This window comes from Nicotiana tabacum, chromosome 19 (assembly GCF_000715075.1).
Source record: "Nicotiana tabacum cultivar K326 chromosome 19, ASM71507v2, whole genome shotgun sequence".
NCBI lineage: Eukaryota > Viridiplantae > Streptophyta > Magnoliopsida > Solanales > Solanaceae > Nicotiana > Nicotiana tabacum.
The window spans coordinates 99,794,647-99,819,152 of NC_134098.1; the positions used below are offsets into that span (position 1 = coordinate 99,794,647).

Below are 24,506 nucleotides of genomic sequence, written 5' to 3' on the forward strand. Positions count from 1 at the left end.
GCCAACGGTCCATCGAATGTTCTTCGGTACAGCGTTCCGTCCGAAGCCAACGTGAATCGAGCAGCTTTAGTCCGTAGGGTTCTGGAATCTTTAGGGTCCGATGGGAGTTTCCCGCTCTTCAAGTATTCAATATACTTGTTTCTCCAATCCCAGGTTAAGCTTGTAGAATTTATTTCGGCGTGACCTTCTTCGATTACCGATCTCAAAAGTTGAACAACATTCCCCAAGCCCGAGCCATCTACCTCGACCGACGACCAAAAATTGATAAGCAGTTTATCTAAATACCTTTGCATTCTACCTTCTCGAACTTCGAAGGTTTTGTTTACTTGACTCACCACCAGCAAGGAGTCGCAATTGGCTTCAATGACTTCTGCTCCCAAGTTTCTAGCTAGCTCGAGACCTGCAATCATGGCTTCATACTCGGCCTCGTTGTTAGTCAACCTGATAGTTTTAATAGATTGCCTAATAGTGTTACCCGTTGGTAGTTTCAAAACTATGCCCAGCCCAGACCCTTTCACGTTCGAAGACCCGTCCGTAAAAAGGATCCATACCCCTGATGATGTACCCGATTTCAACAGGAGTTCTTTTTCGACTTCGGGTACGAGGGTTGGCGTAAAATCGGCCACGAAGTCTGCTAAAATTTGAGACTTGATGGTCGTACGGGGTTGATATTCGATATCGTACCCACTGAGTTCGACAACCCATTTGGCCAGTCGGCCTGATAACTCGGGTTTGTGCAAAATATTACGAAACGGGTAAGTGGTTAACTTTCTTGAGGCGCTTATCAGTGCAAGTGCAAATTTTTCTAGGAGCGGATATCTAGTTTCTGCTTCTTCTAAGGTTCGACTCGTATAATAAACGGGAGATTGCGTACCTTGCTCTTCTCGAACTAGGACACCGCTTACGGCGACTTCCGATACTGCCAAGTACAAACAAAGTTTTTCGTCTGTTTTTGGAGTGTGAAGTAGTGGTGGGCTTGATAGATATCTCTTTAGTCCCTCTAATGCTTGTTGGCACTCCGGGGTCCAAGCAAAATCGTTCTTCTTTTTTAGCAGAGAGAAAAATTTGTGACTTCGGTCAGATGATCTAGAAATGAACCGGGCTAAGGCTACAATCCGTCCCGTTAGCCTTTGTACGGCCTTCACGCTGTCCATAACGATGATGTCTTCGATGGCCTTGATTTTATCGGGGTTAATCTCTATTCCTCGATGTGACACCATGAAGCCGAGGAACTTGCCCGAACCGACCCCGAAAGCACATTTTTCGGGATTGAGCTTTATGTTGTATTTCCTCAAAATTTCGAACGTTTCCTGCAAATGGGTCAAATGGTCCTCTGCGCGCAGGGATTTAACTAGCATGTCATCAATATAAACTTCCATTGATTTTCCTATTTTTTTTTCGAACATTTTATTTACTAGGCGTTGGTAAGTAGCCCCTGCATTTTTTAGCCCGAAGGGCATCACATTATAACAATACATTCCATATTTGGTGACAAATGAAGTCTTTTCCTGGTCTTCCGGGTTCATCTGGATTTGATTATACCCGGAATAGGCATCGAGAAAAGTGAGGATCTCGTGGCCGGCCGTGGCATCGATCATGCGATCGATGTTGGGCAGCGGAAAGGAATCTTTGGGGCATGCTTTGTTCAAATCCTTATATTCCACACACATTCTAAGTTTATTCCCTTTTTTAGGGACTACAACTACGTTGGCTAGCCATTCGGGATATTTTATCTCCCGAATGGACCCTACTTTGAGAAGCTTGGTTACCTCGTCCTTTATGAATGCATGCTTTCTCTCGAACTGGGGTCTTCTCTTTTGCTTCACTGGTCTGAACCTGGGGTCCAAACTTAGCCGATGCGTCGTTATGTCCGGCGGGATCCCTGTTATATCTAAATGGGACCAGGCAAAACAATCGATGTTATCGATAAGAAATTGAACAAGTTTCTTCCTGAGTTCGGGGCTCAACCCCGTTCCCAAGTATACCTTTCGCTCGGGCCAGTGCTCGATTAATGTGACTTGCTTTAGCTCCTCGATTGTTGATTTGGTGGCATCGGAGCCATCGGGAATCATGAAAGATCGAGGTACCCTTTGATCATCATCCTCTTCGATTTTCTAGTTGTCTGGCTGGGTTGAAGCCGATGTCTGTGATTGCTATTTGGTGTCCCGTTCTCCTTCCGGGTTTATCGGCGAAAGTGAGGACATTGGTTTAGCTTCGTCGACGGCGAACATTTCCTTTACGGCTAGTTATTCTCCGTACACCATTTTGACACCTCTCGATGTCGGGAATTTGAGGTCCTGGTGTAGGGTCGAAGGTACAACTCTCATGTTGTGGATCCATGGCCTTCCGAAAAGGGCGTTGTATCTCATATCGCCTTCGATCACGTGAAACTTTGTTTCCTGGATGGTTCCAATCACGTTTATTGGTAGGATTATCTCACCTTTGGTGGTTTCACATGCCATATTGAACCCGTTTAGAAACAGAGTCGCGGGTACGATCTGATCCTGTAGGCCGAGCTGCTCTACTACCTTCAATCGGATGATGTTGGCCGAGCTACCTGGATCGATTAACACACGCTTAATTTTAGTTTTATTCATGAGTACGGATATTACCACTGCGTCGTTATGAGGTTGGATGACCCCTTCTGCATCTTCATCATCAAAGGACAAAGTCCCCATGGGTGCATAATCTTGAGTCCGAGATCGCTTTTCCCTCACCATCGATGTTTTAGTGTGTTTAAGCACTGGTCCCTGAGGGGTATCGATGTTGCCGATGATCATGTGGATGACGTGCTGCGGTTCTTCTTGCTCGTTTTGCTTGCTGAAATCCCTGTTTTTAAAATGGTTCTTCGCCCTATCACTTAGAAATTCCCGAAGGTGCCCTTTGTTAAATAAGCGAGCTATTTCCTCTCTTAGCTGCTTGCAATCTTCCGTTCTGTGACCATGGGTACCATGATATTCGCACGTTTGATTGGGATTTCTTCGGGCAGGATCGGTCTGCATGGGTCGAGGCCATTTAGTGTCTTTGATGCGTCCGATGGCTGATACAATAGCGGATGCATCAACGCTGAAGTTATATTCTGATAATCGAGGTGCTTCTATAGGATCGGCATATTTATCGAAGCCGCTCTTACTCATAAGCCCCAGAGAATTTTGCCCCCGATCAATCCTTCGATTGTTCCAAACTCATTACGTGTTGAACCGTTGTTCACCCGATCTGCGATGTACGGTCGATATCGGTCTCTGTTCGACCTTTGTTCTTTGTCGATCTCCTTTTGGTTTTTAGTAACTATCATGTTCTGATGAACGGGTCCGTACAGAGCTCCCAACTGATCATCCTCGACCCTAATTTTCGATTGGTATCGGTTGTGTACATCTGCCCAAGTTATCGCTGGATACTCGATCAAATTTTATTTCAGCCGATGTGATGCTGTCGAACTTAGCTCGTTCAACCCTTGGGTGAAAGCTTGTACGGCCCAATTGTCTGTGACCGGGGGTAATTCCATGCGTTCCATTTGAAATCGGGATACGAATTCCCTCAGCATTTCATTCTCCATTTGCTTTACTTTGAAGAGGTCTGATTTCCTTGTTGCAACCTTTATGGCACCAGCATGTGCCTTTACGAACGAATCTGCTAACATGGCAAAAGAATCGATGGAATTCGGCAGTAAATTGTGGTACCAGATCATCGCTCCCTTCGAGAGGGTTTCCCCGAACTTTTTCAACAACACAGATTCGATCTCATCGTCCTCCAAATCGTTGCCTTTTATGGCACATGTGTAAGAGGTGACATGTTCGTTGGGATCGGTCGTACCGTTATATTTGGGAATTTCTGGCATACGGAATTTTTTGGGGATTGGCTTCGGCGCCGCACTCGACGGAAAAGGCTTTTGTATGAATTTTTTCGAATCAAGCCCCTTTATCATTGATGGAGCCCCCGGGATTTGATCGACCCTGGCATTGTACGTTTCCACCCTCTTGTCGTTGGCTTCGACTCGTTTTGTGAGTTCTTCGAGCAATTTAGTAATTCCGGGAGTAGTCCCCGATTCTTGCTCGTTAGATTTCACTATGGCGGGCTCTGTTCTGGGGGTGACTTCTTGAAGTGAATTGGAATCCGGCCTACTTTGTGCGCGAGTTTGGCTCTGTAGCTGAGCTATAGCTACTTGTTGGGCTTGTAGCATCTCGAAGATCATACGTAAGCTGGCCCCGATTTCTCCCGCATTTTGGATGTCTCGGGCTACGGATCGAGTACCGCCCTGAATGCTTCTTTCCGGTTCGGAACGATGATTCGCCTCCAAAGCTATTTGTAAATTGACATCCAATGGTATTTCGGCCCGAATTTCGGGTACTTCGATTCGAGCCTCGGTGCCATCGTTAATTGGCCTTCCGGCCCCGAGTGCCAAGTTGTTGGTTTCATCTTGAAGGCCGGCTTCGTTATCGATCGGTGAAGCCATTTGATTGGTGGTTATTCGTAGCTGATCCGAAATTCAAGATGTTTTCGGAAATAAGCGCAAAGCACAATGGCGTGTTTTTTCAGATTTGTATCAAATAACTACTGTTATCCTCGGCCCCACGGTAGGCGCCAAACTGTTTACCCGAAAAATGGATAGAGTTGAATTTATACATAGTTCCGAGGATATGTGGCGTAACTTAACACAAAATGTAAGGATAAATAAAAATGTAAATATAGATTGCAGAGAATGCGAAATAGATAAGGTTGTCAGGAACAATGAATCTTAAGATTCAACAAAGAGAATCAATCTAAGAAATCTGAAAGAACGATTCTTTACTGTAGAAGAATATAACGCTTTTATTACAATGTAAGCCTGAAAACCTTGTTCTATAGAAATGGTAACCAAACCCTTTTATAGTAGAGGGATTTGGCTCTAAGCATAATAAAATAAACATTCAGTGGGAGACCCATGATAAGTCAGTTTTTTCACAATTTCTGCCAAGATTCTCTCTAGTGGGATTGCAACGGCTTTTGTCTGCGAGCTCGATATTGCTTAGAACCCTCGATTTTGGTTTGAGCTTGATTTCGACTCGAGCTCTTGATCTTGGTTCGAGCCCGATCCTGACTCGAGCCCTCGAATTGATTCGAGATCAATGTTGGTTGGTCTATGGATTATCAGCATAATAGATCTACTCTGCCTCATGATTCTATTTCGATTCGAGCTTGATAATGATATCGAACTCGACACGGATCGGCCTCCCCGGGTTCGAGGTTAGTTTGTTCCACCTTCAGGATCTTACTTCGATAGATCATCGTTCGAACTCGATCGGACGTGCCAAGGCCGAAATCTATTTCGACCGTATACATCAGTAAAACTAGTCGCAGCATGTTCTGAATCATTTTTATTACAATTCTGTCTTTATGTGATTTCTTCTTTCAAGACTTCTAAAGACTCACGCTTTAAGCAAATTAGATCGCAGCATGCTCCAATAATTGTAATTAGTTGATGCGTTTAATGTCCTTATAACACAAACCACACACATGGTTGTAAACTTGTAATTACGTACTTCGAAACGCAAATGAATGTTTTAATGAGCCAATTGTCAGTTAAAAGTATTTTTTCAACATTAAAATTGAAAATAATTGACGAAACCTTAGCTAAGATTGGATATCTCAAGAATATATACTAATCAGATTGTGCTATACTGTCAAAAAAATAAATATTAGAAGAAACTTATTAACAACTCTGCCTCTCAGAAAATTAATAGAATGTGCAAGTTCCAGCAGGTTGGGTACGTGTTAGTGTATGGAACGGAAGCCAATTTGTGGCCTACATCTATTTGCTGACTCAATTCCACATGTAAAGTAATGAATTTCGCTATTTTATGTCTGTGAATGGCTCTTTAATTAATTAGCTTATTGATCCTTTCAAGGGGAACAATGATTTTGATTTGTATATTTGTACTAGACGGTTGCTGCCCGTGCAGAGCACCGGCCCAACGGCCAACGCTTCAATAACAGAATCCTAGATAAGTGATCAACTTTATTAATTAACACCAAGTAGTATACATTAAATTATATACATTTTGCAAGTTAGTCCAAAAGCTAACAGGTGCATACACTTGTCTTTTTGTGTGTATATCACAAATTAAAACAATGGTAGTTACTTTCGTTTCATCTAGTCCATAGTATACAAGCAGGTACTGTGTCAAAAGCGGTCTTGTGTTCCTATCTTCCTTCTTAAACAACTGCTGATAGCGCCTCTTAGATCACCATGCATGATCCAATTCAACTTCGAACATAGATAGAACACTTACATAGTTAAGTAGCTATGAGACAATGCTAAGAAAAACTCATGTCTTCTTAGTTACTGGAGCAAAGTTAATATGTATTACATAAGGTGTAACCTCTTTTGTCAGATAACCATTGTGCAAAGTTGTTCAAACAAAACTAATGACTATGGAGAGGAGGGCTAGAGGTACAGAGCCTATATACATTTTCATATAAGTTCAATTGCCAGTTGTGTGAAAGGAAGGCTTAATGTTAACAGCTGACAGAATAGTTGCCATTATTATCCTTTTTCCGGATCATTCTGTAAAGTTCTGTTGTAGGAAGAGGAATTACATACAATATGCAACATTTTATCAGCAATGCACGAAATATGTCTTCACCAGTTATTCCAGTAACTTAGTTTACAGAAATACATAAGTTTAGTAGAAATTTAGTTTTATAGTGAGTAGTACTATATGTTGTCAGTGTAACCATGTATCTGTTAAATATTATAGAAGGTTCTTATTTGATATACAAAAATTGATGATTAAGTAATCTTTCTGTAAGGACCCGTAAAAATTTAAATTAAAAACTTGGGGTTCACGACCAAGGCAAGAGCTGCACATAAATAGTTTTATAGTGAGTAGTACTACATGTTATTAGTGCAACTATGTCTCTGATAAATATTATAGAGGGTTCTTATTTCATAAACAACTATTGATGATAAAGTATTCTTTCTCAACAAAAGAAAAAGTATGGTCAGATTGTTCATATTTATGTTTATGACCAAGGCAAGAACCACACATAAACATGAAAAATTAATTAGTTTGCCAGAACAAAGTTGGGTAGTCAGATGAATAAGTTAATAAAGAGACTGGTCGATATAGGAAATAATACTACATACATGTATCTGCATAGGTTGAAATATAGACAATAATACTACCTACAATGTAAGTGCTACACAAGAAGGAAAGGAGAAAAAACATCATTCAGTGTGTTTGAGTAATGCTAAGTGCATAGGCATTGGTATTAGATATGTTTCATTTAGAGAAGTTCACTTAGAAAACACATATTATATTAAAAGAAAATATCTACAAAGAAGATTAGGAAGAAAAGACTCTACAATCCATGACACACTGCAATTATAGAGTACCTGGCGTTGAAAAGGTATACAACATCCTATAAAGAATAGGACTGAGTCCCTTTTTTTAATACAAAAAAAAATATCAAGCTCACCATGCATAGTGCCTTCTAGATGAAAGTATCACAAAATCATCAAAGACAGATTAATGTTCTCCATATGAATATCCTAAAATGTTGGTCCATTACCTTAACCTTAAGCATCATAATTTAACACTACAAGCATCCTAACTTTCACTTCTTTCATTTCATTTAAATATGCAACCAACTTGGCTTTGTCTTGATGATGAACTAAAGAAAGGGTGGCCAAAGACATGACCTTTGTTTTTCTTAACATTTCTTCTTAGAATATCTTGTTGTGTAAGAGGAGACTGTTGAATATACTATGTACCTAAACTTCAATAGGACCATCACAATCTAACAACAGAATTTTGAAAAGATTTCACATTCGCACACCATCAGAATTACTAAACGGCAACACTGTAAAAATAAATTATTGTACCCTTTTTGCTTTCAAGTACAAAGAATTATTTTAAAGGTTCATCCCGGCTTTGAAAGAGTATCTTTATGTCACTTACCTCTCTCCGATACTCCTATTTTATACTTCCTCTTTTTCAATTTTGTTACGTTTATGTGAACAAATGACCATATGCTGGGTTTGGTCTCTTCTTTGGAGCTTTCTCTTGTTCCATCCTATCAAACATCAGCATCAAAAAAGAAACAAAATAGTGAAAGCAAATGCTCTTAGGAATTAGTAAGCGCACAACAACATTAGATGGATAAGGCATATCATCAAATACCATATGTGCATAGCCTACTTCAATATTTGTTGTTTCCTTGTCACGATATAGGGAAGATTAGCTCATTTAGTATACTCAATTTCTGACAAATTTATCTTCTTCGTCTGCATTGTTGCCCTTTCTTACTATCTGATTGGGATAGGTATACAAATAATTAAAAAATATTGGGGCGGCTATTCCGCAAATTGTTGTAGCAGGGAATCTGTAATTCAAGTTTGTTTGTGAAGTTTTATACTCCTCATCAGAAAGATCCTTTTTCAGTTGTTCAAAAAAAAACCGAAATTGGTGGGGGGAGGGGGAGTACTTGGGAAACTATGACCTACATATATGGCTTGTGAAACAGAGATAGAGAATACGAAGCAGACAAAAACACAACAATCATTGAAAAAAGAAAAGAAGTACCTTATGATGAAGAAGTATGTTTGCTTATGAAGAGAGAAACTGAGGGAGTGCTTCTTAAAGAGAGAGACATTGATAGCTACGGTATGCAAAGATGTATCTATGGCTTAAGTGGCAGAATTACCAATTTATCCCTCAATATATGCGGAATTTCGAAACTACCCTTGGTCGACCAACTTATCTTTTTTATATAATAGAAAAGTTATTCTAGTAACTTAGTTTACAGAAATACATAAGTTTAGTAGAAATTTAGTTTTATAGTGAGTAGTACTATATGTTGTCAGTGTAACCATGTATCTGTTAAATATTATAGAAGGTTCTTATTTGATATACAAAAATTGATGATTAAGTAATCTTTCTGTAAGGACCCGTAAAAATTTAAATTAAAAACTTGGGGTTTTATGGTGCCAAGTTAGATTTCTGCGTGGTTCGGACTTTTTTGGATTAAACAGTACCATACGGACTGAGAGGAAAATATTTCGCAGAAGAACGCATTTTTGCTGCCCATTATGCGTCCGCATAATCACTCTGCGGACCGCATAATGGCCGCAGAGTGAAGCAGTAAGTTTGGCCAACTTGAGGTCATTTTTGCGGCCGATTATGCGACCGCATAATTGATATGCGGATCGCATATCGATCGCATAATCCCTCTTGAATTTTTGCAGAGGGAGTTCTGCGGTGCATTATGCGACCGCAGAACGAGTATGCGGACAACATACTGGTCGCATACCTAGGCCGTAAGTTCAGGCCCCTGAGGGCCATTTATGCGGTCACTTTGCGGACCGCATAACCATTATGCGGTCGCATATGCGACCGCAGACCTGTGTCGGGACACCATTTTTCTTAATTTATAACCCGACCCCCATTCCGTTAAAACACCCCATTTAATCTATTTTGAGCTCATTTCTGATATTTCTAGTGTGAGAGAGAGAGGGGGTTCTATAGAGGGAGGAACTAATTTTCATCAATAAATCTTCATCCATCACTCAAAGCTTGGAAATACTCAAGTAGAGCACTCAATTTCTTCATCCAAAAAGGTAAGACTTCATCACCCCAGCTCTTAATTTCAAACATAGCTATAATGGGGTATTAATAAGATGGTCCGTGGGTGTGAGGGTTGTTTATCTTGCATGCATGTGATAAAGAGTGTGGGAAAAATAAGAAGTGAACTAGAACCATGAATGTTTTCCTAATTTTGGGTTCAATTTGTATATTGCTTAAATAGATTGAGGTTGCTAAGGGTTCCGGAAAATTGTAGAGTCTAAAGAAGCGCAATTGAGGTATGTATGGCTAACTCTTTTCTTCCTAGAATCGAACTTCTGGTGTCCGAATAATTGGTGTAAGTTCCGACTTGATCTTACTAGAATTATTTGCCTTAGTGTGTTAGGTTGAAAGATTTATGTTCCCTCATTGTTTTAGATATTTACCATGTCATTATGCTATTTGAGGACGTATCTACGATTTTTCAAGTTCCTTCCCTTATGTGTGCAATGCCTTATATGATAGCACTTATCGACACGAATGATGATGTTATTTGATTGAATAAAAAGGGAAAGACTTGAATTGTAAAATGTGCCCAAGTGCCAAGAATTATTTAATAAATGAGGTTGTTTGTGCCATGTAATGAAAGATGGGAAAGAGATGTGAATTGAGTGAATAATTGGAAGAGGTTATGTCTCAAGTGAGATGACTTAGCCGATCGGGCCGAGATCGGACGCCATGCCGTACACATGGTGGCATTTGTGTTGGAACTATTGATTTACATTGTGGATATGGATATGTCTCACTTAGGATAGCTTAGCCAGTCGGGCCGATACCGGACTCCGTGTAAAAACACAGTGGCATTATGAGTTGTGGCTTTGGCACTAAAGATTATTAACCTAAAAAGATGAAAAGATTGAATTGGGAATTGTGTAATCCTTATTTGGTGTTTTCTTGTATTTTCATGAAGTACTTATTGATTATTGTGACTGCCTTCTCTTTGTTTCACTGTTCATTCTACTGAGATTGGTGTTTGCCTTACATACTAGTACTATTCGACAGTACTAACGTCCCTTTTGCCGGGGGCGCTACATCTTTTAATGGATGTAGGTGGTTCCATCGTAGATAGCGCTGATCGCAGATAGTGGTGTTCTCCCTCACACTCATCACAGCAGCCTTGGTGAGCCCCATTTTTTCCCGGGGTCATGTAGTCCTTCTTTGTATAAGTTTTCATATTTTGAGGTATAGCTGGGGCCTTGTTGCCAGTATTGTCATGTTGATCTTTTGTACCCTTAGAGGCTCCGTAGACGTTTATGTGGGTCATGTACATATGTTGGGGTGTCGTTGGATCGAGTTGTATTTTGGGAACTTAACTACGACATAATGTATATAATGAAAAATAAACTAGCAACGTTTATATATTTATATAACTGACCTCTCCCCTGTTTTACAAATGGTGACGCGTTCCCTTTTTGGATCATGAATGAGCCGGGTAGGAAAGGTTTACTAGGCTTGCTCGACCGGGTTCACTCGGTTGAGCGCCGGTCGTGCTCCTCGAGGTTGGGGCGTGACAAACTTGGTATCAGAGCCTAAGATTTTAAAGTATCCTAGGATGTCTCGGAGTCGTGTCTAGTAGAGCCCTTTTTATCGGTGTGTTGTCGACCACATCTATAATTAGGGGGCTACTTTGACATTTAAGAATGATACCCTTCATTGTTGTTCTATATCGTGCGATAGAGCGGAACGTGAGGTTGTTTTTCCCTAACTCGTGCATTGTTCTAACTTTCAGTAAATGGCACCTAAGAAGAGAGCGAGAATTGGCCAAGAAGCCAATACCATCCCAGGAGTGCTTATTGATCCCTTGCTTGATAATGCGGGTGAGGATAATCCCCCTACTATCACACTGCCTGATTCGTCTACTCCAGAACAGACTACCCCAGTTCCTACACCCGCGGAGGGTGCCACAATCCCTCCCGCCGATATACCTGTTCCTCCTCCAGCCTCAGCTCCTAGTCCCGGTATTTCCGATGGGGATCTTAGGGAATCTATTTAGGTGCTGACTCAGTTAGTAGCTTCCCAGGATCAGAGGTCAAATGTTATACCCACCTCATTTAGCTTGCAAGGAGATTCTTCCGGTTCCAGGGTTAACAGGTTCATTCAGTTAGACCCTCCAGTGTTCACTGGTACTGATCCCGCGGCAGACCCTCAGGATTTTATTGATGAGATGCATAAGACTCTCCGAGTTATGCGTGTTACGGAGACAGAGGGAGTAGAATTGGCCTTCTATCGTCTGAAAGGGGTGGCATATTCCTGGTTTGAGATGTAGGAGGATTCCCGTGAGGAGGGGAGCCCTCCGGCGGGATGGAGTGAGCTTGCGGATGCCTTCATAGACCATTTCTTGCCTGCCGAGACTAAGGCAGCCCGTGTTGTGGAGTTTGAGACCCTTAAACAGGGTAGTAAGAGTGTGTGGGAATATCACATGGAGTTTGTGCGCCTGTCAAAGTATGTTGCTCATATGATGCCGACTATGGAGACTAGGGTGCGTCGATTTGTGCGGGGCCTTAGCCCTTTAGTTATTAATGAGGCTGCCACAGCTGCTCTAAATTCTGACATGAACTATGGAAAGATGGTGGCATTTGCCCAAGCTACGGAGGCTCGAAAGTTAAAGTTCAGGATGGAATGGGAAAGTAGTAGTAGGGCTCGATCAGCGGGCAACCTTGGGGATGCATTCGGAGGTGGGAGATCAGCCTTTCGGGGAGGATCATCAGGGCCATCCCAGTCTTATGCTAAGTCTTCAGCTAGTGCCCCGCCATCAGGGCACGGTCAGCAGCAGGGGAGTCGCTTTAGGCCCGGTCAGGGAAGCAGAGGGTCCCACCATCATGGTCGATCAAGAGGGAGATTCCAGCAGCAGCAGCAGAGGGTCTCATGCCCTAAGTGTGGGAGGATACATTCGGGAGTCTGCTACCTGGACATGCCAATATGTTACGGATGCGGAATGAGAGGTCATATTCAGAGGGAGTGTCGTGCATCCCGTCAGGGTGCAGGCAGGGGCACAACTCGGTCATCCAGTCCTACAGCTGTCACATCTTCAGCACACCCTCCAACTCGAGACTCTTCAGCACCCGTAGGGCATGGTACAACTAGGGGTGGTGCACAGAGTTCGGGAGGACCCAGCCGATTCTATGCTATGAGTGGTCGACAGAGTGCAAAGGCTACATCAGATGTCGTCACTGTTCAATCTCATGATGTGTATGCTCTTATTGATCCCGGATCTTCTTTGTCCTATGTTACTCCTTATGTTGCTACGAGCTTCGGAATAGAATCGAAACAGCTTCATGAGCCGTTCTCTGTATCTACTCCAGTTGGCGAGTCTATTATGGCCGCACGAGTTTATAGGGATTGTGTTGTCACGATGCGTGGTCGGGATACCATGGCCGATCTTATTAAACTAGGGATGATTGATTTTGACGTAATAATGGGAATGGATTGGCTTTATTCATGTTTTGCCAAACTCGATTGTCGAGCCAGAATCATGAGGCTTGAGTTTCCTAACGAGCCAGCCGTTGAGTGGGAGGGGAATAATGTTATGCCAAAAGGTAGGTTTATTTCTCACCTTAAGGCTACGAAGATGATCAGGAAGGGGTGTATTTATCATTTGGTCCGAGTTACGGACACCACTACTGAGGTGCCTACACTTGAATCTGTATCAACTGTGAATGAATTCCCCGATGTATTTCCGGATGAGCTCCCTGGAATTCCTCCAGACAGGGAGATTGATTTTGGGATTGATGTGATGCTGGGCACGCAGCCTATATCCATTCCACCTTATAGAATTGCGCCGGCGGAATTAAAAGAGCTAAAGGAACAACTAAGGGATTTGCTAGAGAAAGGTTTCATCCGACCGAGTGTGTCACCTTGGGACGCACCGGTTCTCTTTGTCAGAAAGAAAGATGGATCGCTGCGGATGTGTATTGATTACCGGCAACTCAAAAAAGTCACAATCAAAAACAAATACTCATTGCCTAGAATAGATGATTTGTTTGATCAATTACAAGGTGCTAAGTTCTTCTCCAAAATTGATTTGCGGTCCGGGTACCATCAATTGAAGGTAAGAGAGCAGGATATTCCGAAAACAGCTTTTAGAACCCGGTATGGGCACTTTGAATTTTTGGTAATGTCTTTCGGGCTAACAAATGCCTCAACATCTTTCATGGATCTTATGAATCGAGTCTTCAAGCCGTTCCTCGACTCCTTTGTGATAGTATTCATTGACGACATCCTTGGGTATTCACGAAGTCGTGAGGATCACGCCGATCACCTCAGGGCAGTTCTCTAGACTCTTCATCAATACCAATTGTATGCAAAGTTCTCGAAATGTGAATTTTGGCTCGAATCTGTTACATTCCTGGGTCATGTCGTCTCCAGAGAAGGAATTAAGGTTGATCCTCAAAAGATTGCAGCGGTGAAGGATTGGCCTAGACCTACTAATCCAACAGAGATTCGCAGTTTCTAGGGTTTGGTCGGGTATTATAGGAGGTTCGTGGAGGGGTTCTCCACTCTTGCCTCTCCATTAACCAAATTGACGCAGAAGGCGGTTAAGTTCCAGTGGTCCGATACTTGTGAAAGAAGCTTCCAGGAATTGAAATCAAGATTGACTTCGGCACTGGTATTGACCCTGCCAGAGGGTACCGAGGGGTTTGTGGTATATTGCGATGCTTCAAGGATCGGTCTTGGGTGTGTATTAATGCAACATGGTAAGGTAATAGCATATGCTTCAAGGCAACTTAAGAATCATGAAAAGAACTATCCAACTCATGACTTAGAGCTTGCGGCGATGGTTTTTGCATTAAAAATTTGGCGTCATTATTTGTATGGAGTCCATGTAGATGTATTCACGGATCACAAGAGTCTTCAATACATTTTCAAGCAGAAGGAATTGAACTTAAGGCAGAGAAGGTGGCTCGAATTGCTCAAAGATTATGACATCGACATTTTGTATCATCCGGGGAAAGCTAATGTGGTGGCGAATGCTTTTATTCGGAAGTCTATGGGTAGTTTGGTTCACTTGGAGGCATGTCAAAGGCCCTTGGCCCGGGAGGTTCACCAGTTGGCCAGTTTGGGAGTTCGTCTTGTGGACTCCAATAAAGGGGGAGTGATTGTGCGGAATAGGGCGGAATCATTGCTTGTGACGGAGGTCAAGGAGAAGCAATACAATGATCCAATGTTGGTGCAACTGAAGGAGGGGATTCATAAACACAGGACTACGGCTTTTTCTCTTGGCACGAATGACGGTACATTACGGTACCAAGGACGACTATGTGTTCCAAACGTAGATGGTCTTCGGGAAAGAATCATGGCAGAAGCTCATACTTCTAGATATTCCGTGCACCCAGGTTCTACAAAAATGTATCATGATCTCAAGGAAGTTTACTGGTGGAATGACATGAAGAGGGGTGTGGCGGACTTTGTGGCACAATGTTCAAACTGTCAACAAGTGAAGGCCGAGCATCAAAGGCCCGGTGGGTTAGCACAGAGTATGGAAATTCCAATGTGGAAATGGGAAATGATCAATATGGATTTTGTGGTAGGGTTACCGCGCACTCTGCGTAAGTTTGACTCAATTTGGGTGATCGTGGATCGACTCACGAAATCAGCACACTTCTTGCCAGTTAAATCCACCGACACTGCGGAACAATATGCTCAATTGTATATCAAAGAAATAATCAGGCTTCATGGCACTCTAGTTTCCATCATTTTCGATCGAGGGGCCCAGTTCACAGCTAATTTCTGGAAGAAATTTCAGCAAGGTTTGGGTACGCAGGTAAATCTTAGCACGGCTATTCATCCACAAAACTGAAGGGCAAGCAGAGCGAACTATTCAGACGCTTGAGGACATGTTGCGTGCGTGTGTGCTTGACTTCAAGGGTAGCTGGGATGATCATTTGCCGCTCATAGAATTTGCTTATAACAACAGCTTCCATGCCAGTATTCAAATGGCGCCGTTTGAGGCCTTGTATGGTAGAAGATGTAGATCGTCGATTGGGTGGTTCGAGATTAGAGAAGCTGAACTAATAGGACCAGACCTTGTGCATCAGGCTATGAAAAAGGTTAAGATCATAAAAGAGCGGTTGAAAACTGCTCAAAGTCGTCAAAAATTCTATTCGGATGTTCGTCGCAGAGACTTAGAATTCAAGGAAAATGATTGGGTGTTCTTGAAGGTATCTCCCATGAAGGGGATCATGCGGTTTGGAAAGAAAGGGAAATTAAGTCCGAGGTATGTCGGGCCATATAAAATCATTCAAAGGATAGGTCAGGTGGCGTACAAGCTTGAGCTACCACCTGAGCTGTCATTAGTGCACCCGGTATTCCATGTGTCCATGTTGAAGAAGGTAGTTGGAGATCCGTCCGCTATTGTGCCGGTTGAGACCATCGAGATCAGTGAAGAACTGTCATATGAAGAGATTCTGGTTGCTATCCTTGATAGACAGGTCCGGAAGTTGAAGAACAAAGAAATTGCATCCGTAAAGGTATTATGGCGAAACCAGCAAGTCGAAGAAGCTACTTGGGAAGCCGAGAATGAAATGAAAAAGAAGTACCCTCATTTATTTGAATAGCCATGTAATAGCTCTATAAAATTGTTCCCCTTAAGTTTTGTATCACTTGTTCGGCTAATATAAAGACACTCCTTTCTAGTTATATGTCCCCTATGAGGCTTCCGTTAAGGTTATTTTGCATTCTACTGTGTCATTTAATTCTATATATGTTGCTAAGGTGTGTTTCGGGGGCTCTCTGGCATGTGGATAGGTCTAAATACAAAGGAAACTCTGGCGAAATTTTCAGAAAGTTAGGAAGTTAGGCAAATCTGGGGCTGATGTTATGTGGTGCAACCGAAACTGTGTTAAGCAAACCTTGATCCTCATTCGAGGACGAATGATCTTGAGTAATCTTTTTATAAGGACCCGTAAAAATTTAAACCAAAAACTTGGGGTTTCGTGGTGCCAAGTTAGATTCCTGCGTGGTTCGGACTTTTTTGGATTGAACAGTACCCTACGGACTGAGAGGAAAATATTTCGCAGAAGAACGCATTTTTACGGCCCATTATGCTGCCGCATAATCACTCTGCAGACCGCATAATGGCCGCAGACTGAAGCAGTAAGTTTGGCCAACTTGAGGTCATTTTTGCGGCCGATTATGCGACCGCATAATTGATATGCGGACCGCATATCGATCACATAATCCCTCTTGAGTTTTTGCGGAGGGAGTTCTGCGGTGCATTATGCGACCGCAGAACGAGTATGCGGACCGCATACTGGTCGCATACCTAGGCCGTAAGTTCAGGCCCCTAAGGGCTATTTATGCGGTCACTTTGCGAACCGCATAACCATTATGCGGTCGCATATGCGACCGCAGACCTGTGTCGGGGCACCATTTTTCTTAATTTAAAACCCAACCCCCATTCCGTTAAAACACCCATTTAGTCTATTTTGAGCTCATTTATGATATTTTTAGTGTGAGAGAGAGAGGGTTCTAGAGGGAGGAACTAATTTTCATCAATCAATCTTCATCCATCACTCAAAGCTTGGAAATACTCAAGTAGAGCACTGAATTTCTTCATCCAAAAAGGTAAAACTTCATCACCCCAGCTCTTAATTTCAAACATAGCTATAATGGGGTATTAATAAGATGGTCTGTGGGAATGAGGGTTGTTTATCTTGCATGCATGTAATAAAGAGTGTGGGAAAAATAAGAAGTGAACTAGAACCATGAATGTTTTCCTAATTTTGGGTTCAATTTGTATATTGCTAAAATAGATTGAGGTTGCTAAGGGTTCCGGAAAATTGTAGATTCTAAAGAAGCATAATTGAGGTATGTATGGCTAACTCTTTTCTTCCTAGAATCGAACTCCTGGTGTCCGAATGATTGGTATAAGTTCCGACTTGATCTTACTAGAATTATTTGCCTTAGTGTGTTAGGTTGAAAGATTTATGTTCCCTCATTGTTTTAGATATTTACCATGTCATTATGCTATTTGAGGACGTATCTATGATTTTCCAAGTTCCTTCCCTTATGTGTGCAATGCCTTATATGACGGTACTTATCGATACGAATGCTGACGTTATTTGATTGAATAAAAAGGGAAAGACTTGAATTGTAAAATGTGTCCAAGTGCCAAGAACTATTTAATAAATGAGGCTATTTGTTCCATCTAATGAAAGATGGGAAAGAGATGTGAATTGAGTGAACAATTGGAAGAGGTTATGTCTCAAGTGAGATGGCTTAGCCGATCGGGCCGAGATCGGACGTCATGCCGTACACATGGTGACATTTGTGTTGGAACTATTGATTTACATTGTGGATATGGATATGTCTCACTTGGTATGGCTTAGCCGGTCGGGCCGAGACCGGACTCTGTGAAAAAACACGGTGGCATTATGAGTTGTTGCTTTGGCACTAAAGATTATTAACCTAAAAAGATGAAAAGATTGAATTGGGAATTGTGTAATCCTTATTTGGTGTTTTCTTGTATTTTCATGAAGTACTTATTGATTATTGTGACTGTCTTCTCTTTGTTTCACTGTTCATTCTACTGAGATTGGTGTTTGCCTTACATACTAGTACTATTCGACAGTACTAACGTCCCTTTTGTCGGGGGCGCTACATCTTTGAATGGATGTAGGTGATTCTATCGCAGATAGCGCTGATCGCAGATAGTGGTGTTCTCCCTCACACTCATCACAGCAGCCTTGGTGAGCCCCATTTCTTCCTGGGGTCATGTAGTCCTTCTTTGTATAAGTTTTCATATTTTGAGGTATAGCCGGGGCCTTGTTGCCGGTATTGTCATGTTACTCTTTTGTACCCTTAGAGGCTCCATAGACGTTTATGTGGGTCATGTACGTATGTTGGGGTGTCGTTGGATCGAGTTGTATTTTGGGAACTTAACTACGACATAATGTATATAATGAAAAATGAACTAGCAACGTTTATATATGTATATAACTGACCTCTCCCCTATTTTATAAATAGTGAAGCGTTCCCTTTTTGGATCATGAATGAGCCGGGTAGGAAAGGTTTGCTAGGCTTGCTCGACCGGGTTCACTCGGTTGAGCGCCGGTCGCGCTCCTCGAGATTGGGGCGTGACACTTTCTCAACAAAAGAAAAAGTATGGTCAGATTGTTCATACTTCTGTTCACGACCAAGGCAAGAGCTGCACATAAATAGTTTTATAGTGAGTAGTACTACATGTTATTAGTGCAACTATGTCTCTGATAAATATTATAGAAGGTTCTTATTTCATAAACAACTATTGATGATAAAGTATTCTTTCTCTACAAAAGAAAAAGTATGGTCAGATTGTTCATATTTATGTTTATGACCAAGGCAAGAACCACACATAAACATGAAAAATTAATTGGTTTGCCAGAACAAAGTTGGGTAGTCAGATGAATAAGCTAATAAAGAGACTGGTCGATATAGGAAATAATACTACATACATGTATCTGCGATATGTTGAAATATAGACAATAATACTACCTACAATGTAAGTGCTACACAAGAAGGAAAGGAGAAAAAACATCATTCAGTGTGTTTGAGTAATGCTAAGTGCATAGGCATTGGTATTAGATATGTTTCATTTAGAGAAGTTCACTTAGAAAACACATATTATATTAAAAGAAAACACCTACAAAGAAGATTAGGAAGAAAAGACTCTACAATCCATGACACACTGCAATTATAGAGTACCTGGCGTTGAAAAGGTATACAACATCCTATAAAGAACAGGACTGAGTCCCTTTTTTTAATACAAAAAAAAAAACATCAAGCTCACCATGCATAGTGCCTTCTAGATGAAAGTATCACAAAATCATCAAAGACAGATTAATGTTCTCCATATGAATATCCTAAAATGTTGGTCCATTACCTTAATCTTAAGCATCATAATTTAACACTACAAGCATCCCAACTTTCACTTCTTTCATTTCATTTAAATATGCAACCAACTTGGCTTTGTCTTGACGATGAACTAAAGAAAGAGTGGCCAAAGACATGACCTTTGCTTTTCTTAACATTTCTTCTTAGAATTTCCTGTTGTGTAAGAGGAGACTGTTGAATATACTATGTACCTAAACTTCTATAGGACCATCATAATCTAACAACAGAATTTTGGAAAGATTTCACATTTGCACACCATCAGAATTACTAAACGGCAACACTGTAAAAATAAATTATTGTACCCTTTTTGCTTTCAAGTACAAAGAATTATTTTAAAGGTTCATCCCGGCTTTGAAAGAGTATCTTTATGTCACTTACCTCTCTCCGATACTCCTATTTTATACTTCCTCTTTTTCAATTTTGTTACGTTTATGTGAACAAATGACCATATGCTGGGTTTGGTCTCTTCTTTGGAGCTTTCTCTTGTTCCATCCTATCAAACATCAGTTAGGAAGTAGCTATTAGTGGAGGCATCACCTTCCGCGTTTCCAAAGAGACCGAAGAAATTTCGAATCAATACCATGAAAATATTTGTCTCAACGACACCATTAAAGATCAAAAGGTAAGTACACAAACTGTTTCGATAAAAAGTGCATCATTTTTTAGATTCGATGTATAAAAAATGTAAATAAATAACAACATCAAAAAAAGAAACAAAATAGTGAAAGCAAATGCTCTTAGGAATTAGTAAGCGCACAACAACATTAGATGGGTAAGGCATATCATCAAATACCATATGTGCATAGTCTACTTCAATATTTGTTGCTTCTTTGTTACGATATAGGGAAGATTGGCTCCTTTAGTATACTCAATTTCTGACAAATTTATCTTCTTCGTCTGCATTGTTGCCCTTTCTTACTATCTGATTGGGATAGGTATACAAATAATTAAAAAATATTGGGGCGGCTATTCCGCAAATTGTTGTAGCAGGGAATCTGTAATTCAAATTTGTTTGTGAAGTTCTATATTCCTCATCAGAAAGATCCTTTTTTGGTTGTTCAAAAAAAAAAAACGAAATTGGGGGGGGGGGGGGGGGGGGGAGGAGTACTTGGAAAACTATGACCTACATATATTGCTTGTGAAACATAGATAGAGAATACGAAGCAGACAAAAACATAACAATCATTGAAAAAAGAAAAGAAGTACCTTATGATGAAGATGTATGTTTGCTTATGAAGAGAGAAACTGGGGGAGTGCTTCTTAAAGAGAGAGACATTGATAGCTACGGTATGCAAAGATGTATCTATGGCTTAAGTGGCAGAATTACCAATTTATCCCTCAATATATGCGGAATTTTGAAACTATCCTTGGTCGACCAACTTATCTTTTCTATATAATAGAAAAAATATGACACAAACTAGGTGCAAAGGAGAGGTGGGGTGGGGCTTCTAAAATATTGAACTACTTTGTTGCTTTTTCATTAATTTAATCTTGAAACTTGTGGTTATGAGAGCGATTGAAAGGTAATGGTGAAAGATTTGAAACAAACGTGCAATGGTGAAAGAGAAAGATAGACCGTATATTGTACTTATTGTTTTCATTGATAGATAGTTAACCGGCCAGCATAAGAATGATTCTACTGATTTGAATAAGAAGTCGATATCCTTCCGAAGGTTGAATTTATAGCCGGACTTAACCTTGATTGATCATTTTGTGCTTCTTTTCACTCTCAGTAGCCATATTAATTAAGGTTTGCTAGGGATAAACAATAGAGAAAGAATTGTACGCATTTCAATGGACTTATAAAAATCAGTGTTTTAAAAGACGTTTTCGGGGCGAGGCGCACCAAAAACGCTTCAAGGCGATGGTGTGGGCCGTGTGGGGCGAAAGTCTCAGAAGACGTACGCCCGGGAGTTTGAGGCGCATTCTTTTAGTAAGGCGTAAGCCCCACAGACTTTTTCAAATTAAAATAAAATTTATTATATAAGTCCTTCATATAATACCCAAATTCTCAAAAGTCATTTTGGTAATTACTCAAAAGTTTTAAAAAGGAACTGAAATATATTAAATTTAAAAGTCAAGAACTTTTTTATTGATTGAAGCCCTAATTCATGGTCTTTCTCAATTCTTTATATGGTCTTTCCCAATTTTTTATCTTGTCCGCCCAAAAGCAACAAATATTCAATTATATTTTTTACAAATATAAAGAGAACTTCATTCTCCTTCATAGCAGCACGTTCAAAGTTCAAATTGCAGGTTAGTCATCATTTTTGTTCCTCCGTGTAGAAAATTTTATTCTTTTAAACTCAAGTTACTTGTGCTTGTAAGCAGCGTATAATAGATTGTTTTGACTAGTTTTTTGGTGGGATAGAGCGCGCGCGCGCACACACATATATATAATTTTTATGCAATTTTATCTGTTTTGTAAATATTTACTGTAATTATATTATTTTATAAAATATTAAAAATTAAGAGGGTGTTTGGCTAAGCTTATAAGTTGGTCAAACTAGCTTATAAGCGTTTTTCGGCTTATCTACGCGTTTGATAAAGTTAAAAGTGCTTATAAGAAAAATAAGCCAAAAGACATAAGCTGGTCACCCCCAGCTTATGAATTTTTAGCTTATAAGCACTTTAAGTTTGACCAAGACTTTTACTATTTTATCCTTAAAATATTCTTTTTTAGAACAAAACTCCTACATCGATAGTCATTGCCTTAAGTATTTTTTCAACCTAACCCCTCCCCCCGCCTCTTCAAGTCTGCAATTCTCATTGACTATTTAAGATAAGTGAATCCTCTATTCCTTTGCATATTTGTATCAATGTAATTGTGTATTTTATAAAATATTAAAAATTAAGAGGTATGTTTGGCGGAGCTTACAAGCTGGTCAAACTAGCTTATAAGTACTTTTCGGCTTATCTACGCGTTTGGTAAAGTTAAAAATACTTATAAGCCAAGTGCTTATAAGTCAAAAATAAGCCATAAGCTGGTCACCCCCAGCTTATGAATTTTTAGCTTATAAGCACTTTAAGTTTGACCAAGACTTTTACTATTTTATCCTTAAAATATTCTTTTTAGAACAAAACTCCTACATCGATAGTCATTGCCTTAAGTATTTTTTCAACCTAACCCCTCCCCCCGCCTCTTCAAGTCTGCAATTCTCATTGACTATTTAAGATAAGTGAATCCTCTATTCCTTTGCATATTTGTATCAATGTAATTGTGTATTAATCTTTGAACTGTATGTAATAGATGAGGACATATCAATTTTTTAGTATATTGCTTTCTAAGTGTTGTGGTGATGAAGACAATGTTTGTTTCTCTTCAAATATTTTGTCCTATTTAGGTATATTTTTTACTGAGAAACTTTTGTCAATTTATTAATTATTATAGCTTGTGATTATATGATTATATGCTTATCATAAAATAAATTATATTTATCATAAAAATTATTTTATCTAAGTACAGTTGTATTTAAAATAAAATGACAAATAGAATATTTTGTATTTGAATCGATCTAAAATCTAAAATTTTGAAGAAATTACGCCTTTACAAGTGTAAACAATTATAAGGTTATTTAAGTCATTTTAACAGAAAAATATCTTATTAGTACTTTTTTATCAAATACTGCAGCAACTTATTATCAATTTCAGCACTTGTATCCAAACACATAACTGCTTATTTATTAAATCAGTTTCAGCACTTAAAAGTGCTTTTCAGCACCTAATGCTTATCAGCTACTTCAAATCAGCTAATCCAAACGAGCTCTAAATACCTATGGGGCATACGCCTCGCTAATGTATATGTAAATCGCTTCGCCTTACGCCCACGCCTTTTAAAATACTGATAAAAATATGCAAGATAGTAAGGTACAATCAAGAATTTAAGTGGTTGTGTATAATATTTAGTTAGCCATTTTTAGGGGAGTAATAAAGTTAAAAATTTGTGAAGAAAAGGAAAACTAAAATGTATCATAATTTGGAAGTGATGATAAAGAAAAAAACAAAGACTAGTTAATCATTGATTCAAAGACATTTAAATTGATTATATAAAACATTCTAACTCATAGACCACAAAAAGTGGAGTGCTTTCAAAAATTTCTGCTCTAGGAGACAATTAAAGAATATAATAACTAGTCCATGAATATCCATTGTTGGTTTTTCTTTTTCATTGTTGGATTCAACATGAACTTCTTGTAGTTGGGAAGGCTCATACTGTTATAAAAACTCAACTTATACACTATGTGAATACTCATTTAAATTTTGAATTCGTCACAATATCCATTGTCACTATAGGACCTGTATTTGGTGAGTTACATTATAATCTGTTTGACCAAATTTCTAAAATCTGCTTATTTTGAAAAGTATTTTTTAAAAAAGTACTTTTAAAAAAAGTACTTTTTGTGAGAATGAGTTTGTGTTTGGCTAATTAATTTGAAAAGTACTTTTGAGCAGTAATTATTGTTTGACCAAACTTTTGAAAACTGCTTCTAAGTATATTTGTCTCAAAATTGCTTCTCAGAAAAGTGCTTTTGGAAAGAAGCTATATTTTTCTGCTTCTCAAAATTTATTTCTGCTTTCTTCTCAAAAGCACTTTTTTTCCTTCTAAAAACTTGGTCAAACACCTCAATTTTTGGCCAAAATCACTTTTGAAAAAAATAAATAAAAAATTTGGTCGGCTATTAGTTGGTCGACTTTCAGCACGAATTTAGTCACAGATTTTTACATAAATTATAAGGGAAAAAAATTGAACAAAAGTGATCGAATTGACCATTGATGGCACTTTTTGAATAAAAATTTATGCATTATCCAGAACATCATTTTCTTTAGATTAATTTATTTTGCCAAGTGGCAACTTAGTGGAATTCAAGCCAACTTGGCAAAAAGCTAAACGGAGTATTTGGCAAACTTCAGTGCCCTTGATAAGACAGTGTGCAACACAGGCTTAAATCTCTATTTACAAGTACAACAGCACACCTGATAAGTGAAGTAGCGTCTCGAAATCTTCAGTCAGCTCGTCCTTAAAGTACGTGTACG

At 39.7% G+C, this 24,506-nt stretch overlaps 1 long non-coding RNA gene across 2 annotated transcripts; it reads right to left on the bottom strand.

Annotated features, from left to right (window-relative positions):
• Positions 1-5,705: 5,705 nt before the first annotated feature.
• On the bottom strand, positions 5,706-21,036 carry LOC142173265 (uncharacterized). Of its 2 annotated transcripts, none has more exons than XR_012702873.1 (3): positions 20,679-21,036; positions 18,545-19,965; positions 5,706-6,244 (listed from the first exon to the last, which is right to left on the bottom strand). It is a non-coding gene; the product is annotated as an uncharacterized LOC142173265 (long non-coding RNA). The 2 variants fall into 2 exon arrangements; XR_012702872.1 differs by lacking the exon at positions 20,679-21,036 and adding an exon at positions 20,266-20,566.
• Between the last annotated feature and the right edge of the window lie 3,470 nt (positions 21,037-24,506).